At 41.9% G+C, this 19,984-nt stretch overlaps 1 protein-coding gene across 2 annotated transcripts in view; it reads right to left on the bottom strand.

Annotated features, from left to right (window-relative positions):
• The window catches only part of LOC126482072 (lipopolysaccharide-induced tumor necrosis factor-alpha factor homolog), a 349,685-nt gene that overhangs the window by 189,038 nt on the left and 140,663 nt on the right, over positions 1–19,984 (bottom strand). The gene's annotated exons all lie outside the window — the stretch shown is intronic.

Below are 19,984 nucleotides of genomic sequence, written 5' to 3'. Positions count from 1 at the left end.
AGGCTCCGACTCCTCTCTAGAATACTCTAAGTCTTCTCTACCAGCAGAGAAAGGCGCGCGAAGAATAGTGCTTTACCATTGGTCAGTTCACTCAACAGCCAATAGCAAAACAACATTCTCCCGCGTCAGTCCGCGCTTTTCATCAATAACCAATCGCAAAATAGTAAACCTAACGACTGCACTTTTTACCGACGTAATTATCTAATATGCTGAAGTTTTGTTTATGCATAAAGTTATTTACTATTGTTATTTATACCTGAATTAACTTTCCCTTTACCATAAGCTTACTTTACAAATATATTCTACAAAAATCCCCTTTGTCCGCATCCATACTTCGAAATGTTCCCACACTAAATCCCACTACATAACTCGTTAAACCATTATCTTCGTATTAACCTTAAACCATACTCACGCATCATTCATACTGCTAAAACACATTTATGACATTTTACATACACAAAAAGACATAATAATACTTTATGAAAATACCAGAACAGTTTATGAAAAACATTCTATTACTTTAGTGCACTCTAGTGGGCACAATCGAAACTAAATCACAGTCCCCTATCCAATACTGTCCTCTATCGGCTGATACATAAACTAGTGCGCGTCCAGTCTCGAGTCACCATCTGTCACTATCCAGCTCTGAGACACATCTCCCACTTAACCGCCTCCAAAGCAGGATCGGTATACGGCGGTACGCCTCACCGGGTTCTACCCCCTTCCCTTTACTCGCTCCACACCCGCACCTGGGGCCGGGCCTTACTGGTCGCTTCTGCTTGACCGTCCGGTGGGCCTTACCGTCTCGTAGACCTAGGGCTGGCAACTAGCATTCACCTTGACAAAAAAAAAAAAAATCGCTTCAACTCGTACCAATTCTAGCTGGCCTAGTAACTCGTCTTCATACGTGTAACATTACATTGCTAAGCTCACCAGACAGAATGTTAGTAAACCCCCTTACACGATCACAGTGGTCGCTTTGAAGCACTGTGAAAGCTGCAGAACTGGTACCAGGAGTCAGCGTGAACCTCCGCCGCTGACGTCAGCCGTGACATTGGAATGCTGTGTAGGTGTCAGTCGGGTGCAAGGAATCAGAAGATGGGTCGTCTTGGAGACGTGACATAATGGCAGAAATCAGCTATCGTGTTTGGACGCTCTCACATCATAATAATATAAAAAAACACTGTGACCAAAGGGGCCCGATTTGTGGTGTATCATTGCGGACTGTCTAATGTGTCTGCAGGGCACCAGTAGCATCCACTGTTGGCAATATACCGCTCGCAAAAATTTGATGGACTAATAAGGAATGAGAATGTACTCCGCAGAATCGGCGAGGAGAGGAATAAATGGAAAACACTGACAAAAAAAGGACAGGATGACAGGACGTCTGTTAAGATGTTGGAAATAACTTCTGTGGTACCACAGGCTACTGTAGAGGGCAAAAACTGTAGATGAAAACCGAGATTGGAATACATCCAGCAAATAATTGAGGACGTAGATTACAAGTGCTACTCTGGGATAAAAAGGCTGGCACAGGAGAGGACGTCGTGGCGGGCTGCACCAAACCGGTCAGAAGACTGATGACTCAAAGGTATCTGAACCAACAGGGACCACCAGAGGCGAGTGTCACCAGTTGTCAACGACAGTCAGTTTCCACCCAAAGAAGAATTCCTGTTGTTTGTGACTACAGGTCCACTTCACCTAATTTCCAAGCAAACACTGCTAAGGGAGAAGCCTGCAATATACACCTGATTCGGGTATCTCACACGAGGCCACTGCACACAGTAGCAGATAAAGCCCCTTTTCAAATGATGCAAGGTGTTGTAACCTCCCAAATTCCGTAACCTACCAATAATACAATGAGACTAACCTCCTAATAAAATATGACTTATATATATAACCTTTCAATAATTATCTGACTGTGAATCTAAACTGGTAAATTTGGACGTCAGCAGTGCTGCGTCATGACCCTGAAAGATCATTCTGAATAAATTGAAAATTCTTACCTCAATAAGGTCGCCGGATAACGCCTATATATCTGCTCCTGTAAGTGCTGGCTGATAGATTTGTCATGTATAAAAAAGAAACAACTGATTTTTCTTTACAATAATCGCGATGAGCATGGGTTGGAGAAATTAGTAAATTCTTTAAATTGAGATGAATGATTGTCAAAAGTTAATTTTTATAAGAAAGATTATTATTAAGAGATTTTTAAAAAGATTTACATGGGTCTTGATATAACAATAGTACATATGCGCGAGGCTGCTTTTACCTTATACTACATCGCTCAGGCACCGCCATTGCTCCCCACGACCGGCCCAGCCAACTCAGTACACCAGACTGCTCGCTACTACTTACTCCTACTAACACTGCTCTTACCGCAGTCAACACTGCTCTTTGGTCTGAGATTCTCTTATAGCTTACATATCGCAGGCAGCGCGTGAGTAGTCCATCGAAATTACATCTGCTCGAGTGTGCTAGCAATAAATTCCTTAGTTATGGACCTTTTACAGTATCCAGTGCGCCAGTGGCTCAATGATGCGTTTAACCTCTATTGTGTGGAGGGTGTAGTTCATATCAGATGCCGTTCTGTGTTGTTTTCGGGATGTTTATCGTACCATGACTGGGGCCATTCATTCAGGTTACCATAGACGTGAACCATGACGTTTATTTCGATATTATCGGTGGATAACTGTTTCTGTTTCTTCTATATCCCACGATGAGTAAGCTGTGATCACTCCCATTTTCTGATGCGACAACAGCCGTGTCCAGTGCGGCGCTCGTACTTTCCTGGTTTGACGAATATTCAGCCAGCCTATCGCATCTCGACTAGCCCCCTACATCACCCGGTCTTAATACCATAGAAAATGTCGGAGGCTATTTGAAACAGCGAGCGAAAGGCAACAGTCAATATCCCCGATATTAGGTAACTCCGTGAGGTACAGCTTCAACAAGTGGCTTCAGCTGGATATTGGTTTATGTGAATGAACCTGTTGGACTCTCTTACTCTTGCGAACCGGGTGCGTTGAACTTTGTACTGACGTTTTCCACTTCAGATCGACGTTTGTCCAAGACCTTTCATTTTCAACCATAATCGATGAGAAGCTATTTATCCTCTAGTACTATCACAATTTTGTCCCAGAACTCATGTTATATAGACGATGCAGTTGCTTGATGAACGTTGCTGTCGCATTCTTAACTTTCTGTTACACACGTTGATCATTTAAAAGCCTTATTCTAAAAGAAACTGTTCCGCTACGTACCCATCAATCAGGGTGTTGAAATTCGGTGGCAATTAAACAAGCATCAGTTCCCCTAACTCAGCTGCCTCAGGCCAATGTTACCTGCGTCGTGTGAAATACGTGCGGCAGTGACAGAGGTGACTGTTGATGGATGGGGGACGCGGGTGGCAGCCGACTAATCTCTCAGCCTAATTAGTTTCTCATCACGCTGCACATGTGGTGTAACCTCATAACGACTTTTCGTTCCACGCAACGGCTGTATAGTGGGTGCCTGATCTGTTTCAGACAGCAGTTTCTGTATAACAGTCTTGCATGAAATTTATTCGAATTTGCATAGATGGACAACCGTCATCCCTGTATTGGAATGACGTCAACGAAAATTTGTACCGGATCGGCAATCGAAACTGGATTTCCCGACTATCGTGATAAACAGTTGACGGTTATCCATCTTCGCAAATGCAAATACATTTCGTGTGTTTCACAATGGTAGTAGTCGCACAGTGCCTGTTCCTTCGGAGGAGCATGAAAGTCATATACCGGGCGATCAAAATGTCAGTATAAATTTGAAAACTTAATAAACGACGGAATAATGTAGATAGAGAGGTAGAAATTGACACACACGCTTGGAATGACATGGGGTTTTATTAGAACAAAAAAAACCAAGTTCACAAAATATCCGACTGATGGCACTGGACAGCAAAACGTCAGCGACTGCGCATTACAATCGTGTATAAAAAGAGCTGTAATGAGAGCGAGAATCAGATGCGCCAGCAGTCGCAGCATGTTGACGTTACCTGAAAATGCGCTGTTAGTGAAGCTTTATTATCAGAATGGGGAATGTGCTAGTTCAGCGTTACGATCCTATCGCCATAGGAAGGGGATTCGAACGGGTATAGGTCCGTTGACAAATGCAGCTGTGGCGAGAATGATTTCGAAGTTCGTTCGAAGCCACAGGTTGTTTAGACGATAGACCCCGTAGTGGCCGACCGAACGCAAGGCGTAATGCTGCTGAGACAGTTCAGGAAGAAATGGAGACTGTAGCGGGTTCGTCTATGCACGGGGAAGTCAGCGCTCGTGCAGTCGCACGTCGCACCGGCATTCCATACACTACTGTTTGGTTGGCACTGAGGCGTACCCTCCGATGCTATCCGTACAAAATCCATCGGCATCATGAACTGTTACCTGGCGATTTATTGAAGCGGAGGGCATTTGCGGTGTTTCAAAAGATGGCGCAAGATGACGATTGGTTGAGTAACGTGTTGAGCGACGGAGCTCATTTCACGCTCCGAGGGTCTGTTAACGCGCACAACTGCAGAATTTGGACTACCGAAAATCCTAGAACTGTCGTGGAAACTCCATTGCACGACGAGAAAGTCACGGTATGGGTTGGATTTACCACATCTCCCGTTATCGTGCCTTTTTCCTTCGAGGAAATGCGTGATTCTGGATTTGTAACTGCTACCGTGACGGGTGAGAGGTACGTCGATATGTTACAGAATCGCATCATCCCCAGCCTGGCTGATAAACACCTGCTGGAACGTACGATGTTTATGCAGGATGCTTGGCCTTCCAGGTCCCCAGACCTCAGTCCGTGCGATTATTGGCTTTGGGATTACCTGAAGTCGTAAGTGTATCGTGATCGACCGACATCTCTAGGGATGCTGAAAGACAACGTCCGACGCCAATGCCTCACCAAACTCCGGACATGCTTTACAGTTCTGTTCACAACATTATTCCTCGACTACAGCTATCGTTGAGGAATGATGGAGGACATGTTGAGCATCTCCTGTAAAGAACATCATCTTTGCTTTGTCTTACTTTTATTATGCTAATTATTGCTATTCTGATCATATGAAGCGCCATCTGTCGGACATTTTTTGAACTTTTGTATTTTTTTTTTTTTTTTTTTTGTTCTAATAAAACCCAATGTCATTCCAAGCATGTGTGTCAATTTGTACCTCTCTATCTACATTATTCCTTGATTTATTCAGTTTTCAAATTTATACTGACCTTTTGATCACCCAGTACTTCCGAACATCACAAGCACTGCAATATCGTAACACTCTCTTGACTATGTACTTGAATACCAGCTTTTTTCAAACAGCCTCACCAGCATACATATATTGAACACATCTCCACCCCTCCTCTCTCTCTGTCAGTATCCTCCTCCTCCTTCTCTGTTACCATCTCCTTTTTTTTGTCCCAGCTCTCTGTCCACCTTCCCCTTCTTCCTCTCTGTCTCTCCAGCTCCTCCTCCCACTCTCTGTCTCTCCATTTCCTCCTCCCCCTCTCTCAGTCTATCCCCTACTCCCCATTTCCTGTCCATCTCCTCCGCAGCTCCTCTCTCTGTCCACCTCCTGCATCCCCTTCTTTGTCTGTCCACCTCCTTCTCTGTTTGTCAATTTCTTCTTTCCCCCTCTCTGCGAACCTCATCTTCCTAGCTCTCCACCTGTCCATCTCCTCCTCCCTCCTCTATGTTTTCCGTCTCTTAATTCCACCTCTATCGGTCCATGTCCATCTCTTCCTCCCCATCTCTCAGATAACTCGTGCCCATCCACATTTATACCCACTGGAACATATTCAAATACTAATCGTAAAACACGTCAGTCTTACAGGACACTGTGCTGTAGCACCTGAGTTTGGCCTGTCTCAAAATGTTTCTTTTACTGCAGTGCGACCATGTCAGCTTGTACGCTTTCCGAACTTTTACTGTTCGTTCTACGCTGGGTGCCTTGTTTGATCCTCCTATTTATGTATTTTCCTCAAGATATTTGAACTTGTCCGCTCTGCTCAACTTTCTATATTTTGTGTGCATGGCTTGTGTGGTGTTCTTCTTTCACTCCACGTATTGACTTTTCTCATATGATATTTGTGGACCTGTTTTGGCAGAGAAGTCTTATAAGTATTGCAGTGTTTCCTGAGCTGCTTGTCTATTGTTGCTGAGTATTGCCAGGTCATCTACATATGCCAGGCACTGCACATGTTCTTCCTAAATAAATCCCTTTTACTTTTCTTCCCGTTGTTTCATAATTTTGTCTAAGACTGTGTTCAACAAATGCGATGAGAGACCATCTCCTTGTCTGATCCCAGTATGTGTCCCATAAATTTTATTTTGGATGTGGTGTCTATAAGTGCCCATTACATGAGTGTTGATATTCTTCTAACGTATCAAAGAGAGTCCGCCTGTTTATGGAGTCGCAGGCTTTCTTAGAACCTACGAATGTCCCTACAGCGTTGTTCATCTGTCCGACTTTCAACACCGTTCACAGGTTCCAAGTCTGTTAAACACAGGATATTCCTTTCCTGAAGCCTACTTGCTGTTCACCTATCTTTGTATCAGCTTGTGGATCAAGTCTGTTGAGTAATTCCTTGGAGAGGATTTTGAAGCTGACCGTTAATAATGAGATACCTCTGTGATTATTAGTCTGTTTTGTCACCCTTTTTGTGAATTGAGTGAATCAATGCACTTTTCCATTCCTATGGAATTTTCTCTATACTTCATATTTTTGTGGGAATTTTATGAATTTTCTTTGTGATGTTTTCGACTCTGAGTTTCCAGATCTTGGAGGTAATGCCGTCTTCTCCTCAGGCTCTGTCTTTTTTGTTGCTTTATAACCTCTTCTCTCTCTGTTATTGTAGGTGGTTTCGAATCAGTGTTTGGTATTCCTTTCGTGAAATGTATTTTTGCTTTAGGTTTCTTGCAACTGAGGAGTTTATCAAAATATTTTTAAAGAATTTTGTAGTTTTGTTTAGTATTTGTTTCCAGAGATCCATCTGTTCTTTCGAAGCAGGTATTTGGAGACTGATAAGCCTTTATATTTCCCTGAACATACTGTATAGATTTCTCGCCTTAAATCTCTTGAAGTGTTCCTCGATTTCATTTAGTCTATGTTTGTCATACGTCATTTTCCCCCTGCTATTATCTTTCGAGGCTTATATATATATATATATATATATATATATATATATATATATATATATATATATATATATATATATACTCCTGGAAATGGAAAAAAGAACACCGTGAATTCATTGTCCCAGGAAGGGGAAACTTTATTGACACATTCCTGGGGTCAGATACATCACATGATCACACTGACAGAACCACAGGCACATAGACACAGGCAACAGAGCATGCACAATGTCGGCACTAGTACAGTGTATATCCACCTTTCGCAGCAATGCAGGCTGCTATTCTCCCATGGAGACGATCGTAGAGATGCTGGATGTAGTCCTGTGGAACGGCTTGCCATGCCATTTCCACCTGACGCCTCAGTTGGACCAGCGTTCGTGCTGGACGTGCAGACCGCGTGAGACGACGCTTCATCCAGTCCCAAACATGCTCAATGGGGGACAGATCCGGAGATCTTGCTGGCCAGGGTAGTTGACTTACACCTTCTAGAGCACGTTGGGTGGCACGGGATACATGCGGACGTGCATTGTCCTGTTGGAACAGCAAGTTCCCTTGCCGGTCTAGGAATGGTAGAACGATGGGTTCGATGACGGTTTGGATGTACTGTGCACTATTCAGTGTCCCCTCGACGATCACCAGTGGTGTACGGCCAGTGTGGGAGATCGCTCCCCACACCATGATGCCGGGTGTTGGCCCTGTGTGCCTCGGTCGTATGCAGTCCTGATTGTGGCGCTCACCTGCACGGCGCCAAACACGCATACGACCATCATTGGCACCAAGGCAGAAGCGACTCTCATCGCTGAAGACGACACGTCTCCATTCGTCCCTCCATTCACGCCTGTCGCGACACCACTGGAGGCGGGCTGCACGATGTTGGGGCGTGAGCGGAAGACGGCCTAACGGTGTGCGGGACCGTAGCCCAGCTTCATGGAGACGGTTGCGAATGGTCCTCGCCGATACCCCAGGAGCAACAGTGTCCCTAATTTGCTGGGAAGTGGCGGTGCGGTCCCCTACGGCACTGCGTAGGATCCTACGGTCTTGGCGTGCATCCGTGCGTCGCTGCGGTCCGGTCCCAGGTCGACGGGCACGTGCACCTTCCGCCGACCACTGGCGACAACATCGATGTACTGTGGAGACCTCACGCCCCACGTGTTGAGCAATTCGGCGGTACGTCCACCCGGCCTCCCGCATGCCCACTATACGCCCTCGCTCAAAGTCCGTCAACTGCACATACGGTTCACGTTCACGCTGTCGCGGCATGCTACCAGTGTTAAAGACTGCGATGGAGCTCCGTATGCCACGGCAAACTGGCTGACACTGACGGCGGCGGTGCACAAATGCTGCGCAGCTAGCGCCATTCGACGGCCAACACCGCGGTTCCTGGTGTGTCCGCTGTGCCGTGCGTGTGATCATTGCTTGTACAGCCCTCTCGCAGTGTCCGGAGCAAGTATGGTGGGTCTGACACACCAGTGTCAATGTGTTCTTTTTTCCATTTCCAGGAGTGTATATATATACCATTTCTGTGTACGGATCGAATAATTTTTCTGAGGATTTTACGTTCTATTTTTTCTCTGTGATACCTGATGCTCTGATTGTGGTCGTTTCTGAGGTATTGAGAGCTTCAGGTAGCATAACTGTATTTTAGAGCCTCAGTTCAGCCTGTCTTGAAATACTTCTTTTATTGTATGCGTCCATGTCAGTTTGTATGCTTTCTGAAGTTTCTCTGTTCTTTGTATTTTGGATGCTTTATTTGATCCTCCTATTTCTATATATTCCCCAAGACATTTGAATTTTCCACTCTGTTACTTTTCCGTATATTGTGTAGATGGCTCGATTGTTGTTGTTCTTTTTGTCCAAGTACTGCGTCTTCTCATACGTTACGTATAGACTTGTTTTCGCGGAGACTTCATGTAAGTATTCCAGTGCTTCTTCTTCTTCTTCTTCTTCTTCTTCTTGTCTATCGTTGCTGAGTAATTCCAGGTCATCTGCAAATTCCATGCCTTTTGTTAGCATCTTGTTTGTACACGTTCATCCTAACTGAATTCCTTTTACTTTTTCTTCCAAATGTTTAATAATTTTGTCCAAGCCAAAGTTGAGTAAAAGCGCTGAGAGATCGTTTCCATGTCTGACCGACCCCTGTATTTATCTCGAATGAGTCTGTGATTTCTCCCTTAAACTTTATTTTGGAGGTGGTGTCTGTAAATACCTGTTGTGTGGGTGTCTGTTGCATATTCTTCTAACGTGTCAAAGAGAATCTGCCTGTCGGTGGAGTCGTAAGCTGTCTTAATGTCCACAAAAGTGACTACAGCGTCGTTCGTCTGTCTGACCGTCAAGAGCGTTCGCAGTTTTCAGATTTGTTCAATAAAGGACCTTCCTTTCCTGAAGCTTGCTTAGTATTCACCTACCTTTGTATCAGCTTGTGGTTCTAGTCTGTTGAGTAAAGCCTTAGAGAGAATTTTGTAGGTGACCGGTATTAGTGAGTTACCTCTGTAGTTATTAGGGTGTGTCTTGTCACCCTTTTTGTGGAGTGGATGAATCAATGCACATATCCATTCATGTGCAATTTTCTCTGTATTCCACATTTCTGTAAGAATTTCATGGATTTTCTTTGTGATGATGTGGTCTCTGAGTTTCCAAATCTCGGAGATAATGCCGTCTTCTCCTGGGGCTCTGTTGTTTTTTAGTTATTTTGTAATATTTCTACCTCTGTTATTGAAGGCGGTTTGGTACAGTTTTCGTGAAGAGTAATTTTTCTTTAGGCTTTTCGCAATTGAGGAGTTTATCAAAACATTTTTAAGGAATTTTTCAATTTTCTTTAGTGTTTGTTTACAGAGATCCGTCGGTTTTTTTGTTTTTTGTTTTTTAAGCAAATATTTCGAGACTGATAACCTTATATATTTCCCCTAAAAATTCGGTAGAAATTTCTCGTTTCATGTCTCTTGAAGTCTTCTTCGATTTCATTTAGTCTATGTTTGTCGTATGTCCTTTTTACTATTCTAATATCTTTCGAAGATTGTTTTTGGACTTCGTGGAAATCTTGCCAGTTGCATAATTTTAAACAACCTTCTACAGCACCAAAGGTCAAACATTTCGATTCTTGGCTTTTCCAGTTCTTCCACTGTCTATATTCATTTTTGTGGAATTCTGTGCTCCAAAGGGACACTCTCAGAAATTTCTTCCTCAAATTAGGCCGATGTTTGATACTAGCACACTTCTTTTGGTAAGAAATTACCCCCTTGAAAGTGCTAGTCTGTTTTTTAAGTCGTTCTTCCTTCTTCAGTAATATGTTACGTTGCTCCCTAATATCTGCATTTCTTCAGTTCGTCGCACCCAATTTCGATGTTAACTTTACCGCTAATCTCATTTCTGCTAATCCCCATTTCCTTCATCTTTATTTGGATTGCTCTCAAACCACCATGTTTAATCTTTAGACTTTTCACTTCATTCAGCAAGTACTCTAACTCTTCTTTTCTTTCACTGAGAATAGCAATATTATCAGCGAATCTAATCACAGGTATTCTATCACTCTGAATTTTAATCTCACACCCAAAACTTTCTTTTATTTCAATCATTACTTCTTCGTTGAACAGATTGAACAGTAGGGAGGAAAGACTACATCTGTCTTATAGTCTTTCCAATCCGAACACTTCTTCCCAGTGGAAATTCCTGGCAGATTAAAATTTGTACGCCGGCGTGGGACGCAAATCTGGGGCCTTTGCTTTTCGCAGGAAAGGGCTTGCTAACTGAGCTACGCGAGCAGGACTCACGACTTGCCGTCAAAGCTTTATTTCCGCCAGTACCTTGTCTCTTATCATCCAAACTTCACACAAGTTCTCCTAAGAAACTTGCAAGTCTAGCACTCCTGGAACAAAGGATCTAGCGGAGATATTCGTCAGCCACAACCTGAGGGACTATTTCCAAAATAATTTTCACTCTGCAGCGCAGTGTCCGGCCCAAAATCTTAATCCTCCAGAAAATTCCATATCAGCGCACACTCCGCTACAGACTGAAAATTCATCCTGTAAACTTCTTCTCACGTTACAGTCTTATTTTTCTCTCTCGCTTCTTGAGCGTATTACGGGTCTTCTTTTACAGGTTACACCTACTTTCCCGAACATTCGAACATCCTTGCATAATTTCATATTGTCTAACCTGTTTGGAAGGTCGACAAAGCCTGTGAAGGTGTTGTGGTTTTACTTGTATCTCGCTTCCATTATCAAGTGGAATGTCAGAATTGCCTCTCTGGTGCCTTTACCTCTCAGGAAGTCAAACTGACCGTCATGTAACAGACCCTCAACTTTCTTTCCATTCTTCTGTGAATTATGCTTGCAAGCAACTTAGATGCATGAGTTGTTAAGCTGATTGTGCAATACCCCTGACGTATATCTACCCTTGCAGTCTTCGAGATTGTGTGGATGGTATTTTGCCTTAAGTGTAATGATATGTCTGGAAACCTATTAATTCTTCAAACCAACTTGTGTATTCTCATGGCTCCCACTTTTCCCGATGATTTTAGAAATTCCCAAGGAATGTAAACTATACCTTCTGACTTATTTGATTGCAAGACCAAAGCTTTTCTAAAACCCTGATTCTAACACTGGACCTCCTTGTCTTCCAAATCGACTCTTGTTTCTTCTTCTGTCATATCATCAGTCCGTTCTTCCTCCTCGTAGAGGCCAGTGTACCCTGTCCACTTCTCTGCTCTCTTCTCTGCGTTTAACGTTGGAATTCCTCTTGCACTCCTAATTTTAACTCCTTTTCTGTAAGTGCTTCCAGTGATCATATATTTTTCCATTTCTTCGCATTTTTCTGCAACCATTTCACCTTAGCTTCCCTTTTCATCTTATTCTTAAGTGACTACATTCTTCTGACGGTTTCGTTCCTCCTCGTTTCGTCAATCAATCCCATTTTATCTAAGTCTTAAGTGACTCATAATGCTGAATGCCTATGTGCTTCTGAATATTTTCGTACCTCCTCGTTTCATCGAGCAATAGATTGTGATCTGAGTCTCAATCCGCCATTGGGTACGACTGACAACCTAGTTTCTGATTTCGGAAAATATTCTGGATCAGAAACAAAGTAAAAAAGTTTTGTTTTTCTGTGTAAAAAGCAGCCACACACCATCCAACGAACGTGAGTACACGAATAGCTAAGCAACAGCTAAACACACACCAAAATAACTGGTTTCCACAACAATACCACAACCCCAAGTATATACTGCTGACATACGAAGTTCACCTTTGAGCCGCTCACATGGTTGCAGATGACATGATGTTCGCTAAGTAAAAAGACGGCAAACAGAAAAAAGAGCAAAAAAAATGTCACAAACAGCGCCAATAATAGCTTAAAACATCCTGTAGCATACAAAAAATAAGGTAGTATAAAAGTATCAATATAAAACTATATTTCAAAAGACGATTTGTAAAAATGTAATAATGCTTTACTGTGTTTATACAACCATACCATTTTCTGCATGTTTTAGATTTTAAAAAAACCACTGATGATGGTGATATTTGTCGCCGAAACTAGTTTGGGATAATAAAGAAATAAACAAATAACATGATGTTTTGCATCAAGGCGGACTCAATTTGTGATATTACTGATTCGGAAAATCTGTCTGACTACAATGATATCCAGCTGGAATTTTTGTGTCTTCGGGCCTTTTTCAAGTATACCTCCCCTTCTTGTGATTATCGAACAGTGCACTCGCTGTTATCAGCTGAAATTTATTGCGGGACTCATGAGGGTTTTTCCTTCCTCTCTCATTCCCTCTACCGAGACCGTATTCGCACTCTCATTCCCCTTACCATGTTCTCCTGTGAGGCTGTCTCTATTTCTTCTCCTTTCCAGTCAACCATGATTATAAGATTTTCTCCTGAATTACACGTACAAGATCCTTGTACACTTTTTCTCTTCATGTGCTGTTCGTGACGTCGACATGCATACCTGAGCTATTGCCCTTGGCGTTGGTCTGCTGATGAGAATAAGCCATCATAGAACTTCTCACTGTAGCTTCCTTACTATACACTACCTTCCTATTAAATACAAATCCTACCTCTGTTACATTATTTTCTGCTAGTGTTCATACGAGCATTACCCCATTTTAGTCTGACCAGAAGTCCTTTTCTTCCTTTTTCACTTAACTGACCCCCACTGTCGGTAGACTGAGCCTTTGTACTGTATTTCTCCTTCCTTATATGCATAGTGGATGTATCAATATTTCAGTTGCGTTCTACTCTTTTTGGTAGATATACCGTCTGCCTACAAATAGTTCGAAATAGAGCAGAAGCCTCTATAACAGACTGTATTATTGCATATTCAGTTAGTTCCATATTATATGAGAATGCAGACTTTCCTGGCGGATATCTTTGATGAAATGGCTTCGGTTATCACGCATCTTGTGACATCGTTTTGCCGCAACGTTTCGACGAGTTTTCTACTCATCGCCTTCAGGTGACGTGTCGTGTTCATGTCCAGTTGCCAGGGTCAGTCAAAGACCACCTTGGGCTAGGGGCACTTGCTGTCTACCAACAAAGCGATCATGTTATACAATCCTGGACGTACACTGGACGTGAGGTGGGAACACGTAATGCACTCAGAACACTGCCGAGCATGGTCTTTTTTGTGAACCAAATGGAATGCTCTACCCCAGGAACTCGTTACCAATCTTGTGGCCAAAATGGGAGGACTTTGCATAGCAAACACTGTCATCTGTGGTGACCACACACCATCTTAAGAATTATTTTCGTCCTTTTTTAATCTCCAGGGAACCATCAGTATAATTACTATCGCTGAATAGAAGTGTCGTTTCTGTTCATCCCATTGCGTATTTCTTCCAATTAGCTTCCGTACTATACTGTACCAATTCTTTCTATGGTCCAAGTTTCAGCGAGCTATATGGGTTGGCAGTGACACACATAAGAAAGTTACTTTCGGCCTTATGTTTTGCACACCAGTGTACATCATTCGGTGGCAACATTTGTCTATAGCTTGTACCTCTTTGAACAGTTACACGATCTACGGTATTTTGGCTAAAGAGAGTATTTAATGCCTCCTCCTACATTTCTTTGTCTGTGGTATGGCTTGGAATGAAGAACCTGGATATGACTTCCCACATTAGTGACATTTAAAGCAACTTTTAGTGCTTAGCTGACGGATGTTCGCAATTTAAGAAGGCTGTGATTGACTGGAATGTTTCTTATACAATAACAATTCCGCCCAGATGCCGACCAACACCTTTTGTTTGACTACCCAGGAGATAGCACACCTACATTCGAAACTATTTTTTTGAGACACATATGTGGAACGTTTAACATTCTCCAAGCCGTTATCGTTTAAGAATCTGTCCCAAGAGCTGTAGGTACCGTTCTTTTTCCTGCCATTGTATTTTCTGATGTTTCTGTTCATAATGTTTCCTTTTTTTGTATCGGTAGACATTTACTTTGAGTACAAAAATAGGAATTCGAGGCAGGAGAAATGACTTCATGGAGCTATCGATGTACTGCCATGACTGTATAGAAGTAGGTCACTGAAGAGCTGGCAGGAGACACTCCACTAACACTGACTTAATTACAAAGCTGGTAAGAAGCAAGAATGACAGTTATGGTTTTACAAACCGTCGACGACGATGTCAGTATGGACGTGACGCAAGGTTCGACTAGGGGAATACTGGGGAAAGAGGTTTGCTGGCTCCTTTTCGAAGAAACCACCCGGCTTTCGCTCAACGTGTAACACCATAGCTCTAATGCTGTATGGATTTATTTTGCTTTTGTTTTATTTAATGTTACATTGTTGAGCTTCTGTAAATGTGTTTGAATCGATAACACAAAACTGTACACTCCTTTATTTGTTAAAACTTTGATGTTGTGCTTGATTCTATGCAATGTAGTGTATCTGTCATTTAAATTCTTTGTCCCATTTGGAGGGAACAAAACTTACTGTATATAATTGTAATTTTGTATGAATAATTTTTGGTAGAAATGTCAATATCTGCAAATGTTCTGTTTTATTTATTGTATTTGTTTGCTGTTATGTAAACCGTGAAACGTCCCCTTAGAAAAATTATACAGGACTGTGCTTAAACTGACACACAATATTTTTAGCGCAACGGAATCTGACTTTCAATAATCCCTACAAAAGAATGGCCCTGACTAACATTAAACTATACCTTTCACAAATCACTAACCTCACAAAAATCTTCGTTACTCGAACTACTGAAATACAGCGAGCGCCACTACTGCCAGCTAAATAAAAGATTCAAACTACTGAAGGCACTAACTACTGATAGGCATAGTTATGAATTGAAAGATTTTGATAGAGAACAAACAATGTATTTACCTTAATAGTGTTCAAAAGTCATAATATATATAGCAGTTCATGACATCCAGTCTTACAAATGTATTGTCTCTGATGGACACACGTCCAGATCATCGGCTCTCAAATTCCCGCCATCTCTCTCCTCACATCCACCACTGCTGGCGGCTCACCTCCAACTGCGCAACGCTACGCGCTGTTAACAGCCAACTGCCCAACACTACAATGGCGACTATTACAACAACGCCAACCAGCCACAGACTGCACACAGCACAGCCAGTGATTTTCATACAGAACGCTACGTGGCGGCGGCGTTACCAATATAAGAAAACCTAAAGAGCCTACTTACAACTGCTGACCTTTACTTAGGGTTCTTAGTTACTTTGTATGTAAAAGGTGTTGTGGTTCCCTTCGGGAACGGAACTGTGTAGCGCGCGCAAATTGTGGTTGGCTAGGCAGAAAAGGTGGAACCAAGAGTCAGTCGGGGACGAGCTACCAAACTGTGCACTGCCATGTAAATGTTGCATATTGTGCTGGTTCCGAGAGAGGCTTTTTCTGCCACTGTCCAGTGCCTCGGATGGATGGATAAACAGCTGGAACGACTCTGGAATTGGTATTCATCATCGCCACCAAGAAAGGCCAGAGTCCAGCAATTCTGCCTGCAAATCCTCCTACCAACTTGCAGTTGCCACCACATTGCGCAATGACTGTAAAGGAGTACAGTGAAGGATCAGCTTATTGGGCGATTTAGTGTGCACAAATATAAGGTAACTTATAACTGAATTTATGTACCTACCTTGATTTTTTTCCTTATCATAACACCTCTCAGGTTCCTCTCCGTTTGAACTAAAGTGATTACCGAGTGTCCCTACTGAAAGAACATTAAAGACCAGTGTTTTGCTTATTAATGCCTCTTGAACATAGTAAAAAGAAAGTTAAAGTTAATGTGGCAAGAAAGTGGACTAAAGTAACTGATGGTTGCAGACAATAATTGTTCTCTTAAAACTGCTTATTAATATGTGGTTGCCAACTTCAAAATTAAACGTTCTTAAGATTGAGGCTTATAAAGTTTTGCTTAGTTAATGATCATAGTGCTACCTGTAGTAAATTTGAAAAGATGAGTCAGTTTCTTGCAAATTTGTCAACATTGTGGAAAACTGCATTTATGGAAAATTATATGTTCATGATTACTAAGTGTTTGTCTCTCTTGAGTATTGGGAGTGCATATTAATAGTATGACAGGATCCACAGTTTGTTTAATGTGCTAATGCCAGGTAACAAGTAACGGGAAGACCACTATTTATGAAAACCATAATTTCTTTATTCAAAAGATAGTGAGAAGCAGCCTGTTAGTGGATTCCGATTAACTTTCATCCTAAATAGAATAGTATTCAGTTGAGAGATATTTAACCCGTGACCAGTTCAGAAAAATGCAGTGAACTGCATTTTAATTTCATGTCAGCTAGGAAAATGTTTGAACAATAATACTGAACCTATGTCCAATTAATGATTCTGCAGTGAATATTAATAGTAACGTTATAAAGACCATCCAGTTTCAATAAGCCCTGAAAGTAATAGTGTGTTTCGTTATCTGTTATATTTTTGCAAATAGTTTGTGCTGCTCTAGCTGTTAGTTCCAGCCTTAACGTTAATATAGGCAGGCGTCAGAGTTCATTGCACTCGCGTGTGGTAAATTGTAGGTTGTGTTATCCGTTAAAGTTACTCATACCTAATTTCTTAGACAAGAATGTTAATCATTCTCTTGCCTAATTAGGCTGGCGACCGTTTTCTTTACTCTCTAAACAGTATAGCTAAGCAAAATATTATTTGTTACTGTTTAAATGTTTACGTAATTCTGACTTTCACTTCCGATAAGCCACTTCCATTAGGTACAATACGGTCAACATAACAAAATTCCTCTCAGAGGGTAACACTGCTCTGTTGCTTGATACGATAATTACTCTAACAAAATAATTCTGTTTTGCAAAGTGCCTCCAGCTTCGAGGTTATGGTATAGCAGTAGCAGACGGTAGTGTTATAAACGTGATTTAAGGAAATCTTGGGAAACCTATATCTGATGGGTGTACAAAACAATGAATACAGCATAAGCGATAGCACGACAAGAGTATTACGAACTGTACTGTACCCCTCACGTAAAGTAGGTTGCAAAGGGTGTGGCCCCCGTACTGCTTCCGTGAACTCCATTTCTGTGTCACTATCGATCGCCAGAGATTTTTCCCCAAGCTTTAATAGAGGTTCGTATCTTGTCTTTAAGTGGACTTGTGACGGGTTACCTCACTGCTATGTCCAGCTATTTTATGTACACAACTTTATCGAAATAGTGTATTTCAGTTGAAGTCTATATTTCATAGAAGAGCGTATTTAAAATACGTCTCCATACATGGCGGTAAAAAAAAAAATAAAAATAAAAATAAAAAAAAAAAAAAAAAAAGCTTCGCAGTGCGATGTGAGTGATTTACTATTGGCCAAACAAACTGAGAGTTTTGTTAAGTGTTAAAATGTCTCACTCATTTACTCCAGTTGAGTAACAAATTTTACAGCATTACAGCATTGTTACATGTGGCAATCATAACAAGGCTTAGTCGCAAGTTGGTTATCAGGATATAACCGTCCCATTACGAACTATAATTTTCACATATTAGGCATTTCAACAGTTGCTCACAATCTCTTGGAACTTGTTCCCCAAATCTTTTGACCATGTAACAACAACGTATAAACATTCTTTCGCAGTTCGGCAGCCGATTCATGTCAGTGGAACACTGACTGAGAGTAAAGTATGTATGCTGTACTTAGTGTCCGATTTCTGCTACACTAGTGCATGAATACAAGAACGTTCTTCGAGCAGTATAAGGTTTTCTGTAATATTCTCTGTTTCCACTCAACTCTTAAAACCGTCTTCATTACACCGTTAATTTAGTAATCTCATATAAATAAATCTGCTTTTTTCAGTTTATCTTCTCTGACAACAGAAAGTATTTAATCTGATGGTTGATTTTTTAATCGTAAATGCTGATGATTCGACTGATAGTAACAGAAAATGAGAGAAAATATATGTTTACAAGATAAGTTTACAGACACATAGAATCTTCCTGATACTGTATACATTGTTCCACACTAGCTGACGGACTGAACAAGCAGTGACAATGATATAATTTTAGTTAAAGCAAATGTATTTGAAAGAGGGATCTATACCTCTGAAATGTGTTGTATTAAGTAAATGCAGCGATAGGAGGCAAACTTCTAGACATATTTCTAAATATGTGTCGAGTGTCAGGTCTATCTGAAAAGAAATGAATAAAACAGACACAATATTTTCATCACCATGCTGATGATAAAATTTGCAACCTGTTAATACTTTTGCCTGATTAACATATTACGTATTTTTTGTGGTTGGTGCAAACTGTGATGAATATCTTGTACCTTATGATGGGGCGTATTTTAAGCTCACCCGATCACCAATTAAAGGAGCACACAGATGACTTTGGAGCGACATTTTATTAATTTTTTTTTATATAGTTGCTCATAAAGACACCGTAGAGAATAAGGACGGAGACGTGGGCCACGGCTGATCAATGACACTCGCTTTTTAACTTGATAGGAATCTCATCCAGTTTCTGCACGAACATTGCGAAGGGAACCGCATGCAATGAATCTTTGCAGTCTGGAACCTCGCAAAAGGCCATATTCACAACCGCGCATACAGCTGCAGCCCGTCAGTGGGCCAAATTACGCAGAAACTGGATGGTTTCTGGCTGGAGGCGTGTAATACATTCCGACGGTTTTGGATTTTTTTAAATGAGGTAGAGAGACCAGTGTACTTAAGGCACAATGAGGCGTGTAATCCGCTATGTGCAGAGGGTGTTCAAATGGTTCAAATGGCTCTGAGCACTATGGGACTTAACTTCTGAGGTAATCAGTCCCCTAGAACTTAGAACTACTTAAACCTAACTAACCTAAGGACATCACACACATCCATGCCCGAGGCAGGATTCGAACCTGCGACCGTAGTGGTCGCGCGGTTCCAGACTGTAGCGCCTAGAACCGCTCGGCCACACCGGCCGGCGCAGAGGGTGTAGTTCAAGCCATATGTGGTTCTGTAATATTAAGGGATGTGCACAATAACGTGGCCCACTCATTCAGATTGCCATGTACTCGAACCGGGATGCTTATATGAATATTGTTGGAAAACATGTATAGCCTTTTTTCCTGCATCTTGATGGTTCGTACGCTGTGGACACTCACGTCGACAAGGTACGAATAACTAAACTCACAGGGTACAGGCATACGTTCCTGGTTTGAGGAAGGCTCGAGCATCCTATCTTATAGCATCTAGATTGGCCCACTAAATCTCCCAATGATAATTCCAGAGAAAATATCTAGGACCAAACAACAGAATGAGTGAAACGTAGCAATTAGTATCCCCCCAAAATGGTAGCTCTACCTAATCACCAGGTTTCCGGAAAGGCAGTCCTACGTAGACTGTAAATAACTT

Source organism: Schistocerca serialis, chromosome 1, assembly GCF_023864345.2.
Source record: "Schistocerca serialis cubense isolate TAMUIC-IGC-003099 chromosome 1, iqSchSeri2.2, whole genome shotgun sequence".
NCBI classification, from domain to species: Eukaryota; Metazoa; Arthropoda; class Insecta; order Orthoptera; family Acrididae; genus Schistocerca; species Schistocerca serialis.
This window is presented reverse-complemented; position numbering and strand designations above follow the sequence as displayed.